Source organism: Pteropus vampyrus, unplaced genomic scaffold, assembly GCF_000151845.1.
Source record: "Pteropus vampyrus isolate Shadow unplaced genomic scaffold, Pvam_2.0 Scaffold502, whole genome shotgun sequence".
Classification (NCBI taxonomy): Eukaryota; Metazoa; Chordata; class Mammalia; order Chiroptera; family Pteropodidae; genus Pteropus; species Pteropus vampyrus.
In genome coordinates, this window is record NW_011889283.1 from 926,103 (window position 1) to 928,537 (window position 2,435).

The window sequence follows — 2,435 nt, forward strand, 5'->3', positions numbered from 1 at the left end:
TAAACTCTATCCTACCTTGCTATCACTCATTTCGGGAACTTTCCATGTTTTGGGGAGCAGGTAAATATCCATAAACATCAATAAGCATTGAAATAAAAAAGCACAGAGTTTTGTATATTTATATGTATTTATATATCAAAGGTAGAATTTTTTAAACTATATTTTCCCCCTCACAGAATATGAAAACACCTTTCTTACTCTACTTCTATTTGATTTAAATTTCAAATGCTTCATCGCCCTATATCATCCGATCTGTTTACTTATGTGCTCCACATTAAGCTGTGGAATTCTTCAAGGAAAAACATGTCTTAGCTCCGTAGTAATCAATCTACATAAATCTTGACCTGATATTTTTAGAATGTTCTTCCTTCTACAGACTCTTTTGATTTCCATAAATGTTTACCTTTTGAGAGATACAACTTCTGTTCTACAAGTAATATTATATGTCATTCCTAAACAAATTCTTTCTCTGTCTATCTATATAGTTCCTGTTCTCTTTATTCAAGTTTCTAATAATTTTAGTTTGCTAGACACCTCCACTTGGAAATAAAACTATTACACTAAAATTTGTGTTTCTAAAATAAAACTTGTCTTCCTCTTCAATATTTGTCCCTTATATGCTATGATGGGCCCAACAAAAGGTACCCTGAAACTTGGAGTTCTGCCCATAATCTTCTCTTATACATTTCTTCTTCATGCAATTGAAAAAAGGTCAAAGAAGAAATAAATAGAGAAAGATGAGAGAGGTATGATGACATGAAATATTAGCAAAAGCTCTGGAAAATAAAGAAAAATGATGGATAATTTTAATATTTCAAAAATGAATGTTTTACATTTTCAAATAATAATTGGGACAACCTTATCTTGTAAACTCATCATGGTGTCATTATTATGTTCCACGAGTTATTTACTATTTTCAAAAGGGAAAAGTAAAAAAGAATAAAATAATTTGAAATTGATGTTTGTATTCCACATAGGAAATGATTAAATCTGAACAAATTTTTCATCATATTGTGCCACATTTTGATCTATTATCTTGGGTTTCTCCTCAAAATAGCCACTCTGGAGTACTGAACTTGTCCGCTGAAGCTCGTTATTAGTTGTATCATTTCCCTGTTAATTGGTATTTTTAAAATATTGTTTGGTGATGGCATGATATGTCTGAAGCTACATTTTCTGACTTGACTAGTAATTGAAAAGTCTTAAATTATAGAGGAAAATAGCTAAATTATAAAAAGTAAATAGCTAACATAGAAAGAATCTGGCTCAAATCCAGAATAAATTAGATGACTTTTATAAAGATCCTAATGCTAATACTTGTTCATCAATTTAGTTCTGCTTTCTTGGTTAATAAATTCATGCAATAATACCTTCAATAATTTTAATCGACTACTATATTTAAGGCACAGGAGATACAGAACGTCAAGACAGTATTTGCATTTCAGAACTCCAGAGTTCAGTGAGAAACACATAAGTAAACAAATTTTAGAGTGTCAAACAGTATATAAAAGATGCCATGGTAAATGACATGGCATCTAACACAGATTAGGTAGTGGAATAAATCACTATCTAAAAGTAAAGAAAATTACATATATAAATAACAGAGGCTTGTGCCAACCACATAACTCATAATAAACAACATGGATAGTATGAATAATACAAAGGTAATTTCAGTTCATGTATTTGGTGTCTCCCCCAAATAAACAGAGCTTCTGTTTTCCAGGCCAAATCATAAAGTATTTTGAATCTTTTAGTTCTAACAAGAAGAAAATTTTGGATATGAGACTAAATCCAAAGCATTTTATATATTTTTAAAAATTCAATAATAAACTCAATTGTCAGGCTATGCATACATTTTGGCCAGGACCTGCCCCTCCCCTACCACAAGAAGGCCAGATGGTACAATACTACCCTGTCCCTGTGGTGGAGATAAGGAAGTATTAGGTGCACTGCACAAAAATGTTAACTAAAATGTTAACAATGTGACTTCATTTTTCTCACTGTGAGCTAAAGTAAGACAAATGTCTGTCTCCATCTTGACTTGGTAGAATGGGGGAGCATTTTCAAAATGGGTATTATACTCTATTCAAAGTTATCATCAGCAAAATATTTTTAAGGAATTTTTTCTCATGTTTTGGATACACATACTGTTAAAAGTGACCAGGGGATGTGCAAATTAGATCAAAAAGGACATTTGTGAAACCCTAAAGATTCAAAATTATTTTATCCATCTAATTCATTCATAGACAGTAGGGAAAGCCATAATAGAATATTGAAAATATGATTGAAATTAGTGCAGCATCAAGTCTGAAGGGATCAGATGCCCTAATGATAACACTTAATATCATTAAATATAAATAGAAGACAGAGACTCTCCTGGAGTGAAATATTAATAGATAAGACATATGATACTTTCTATTACTCCTCTAAAGGCT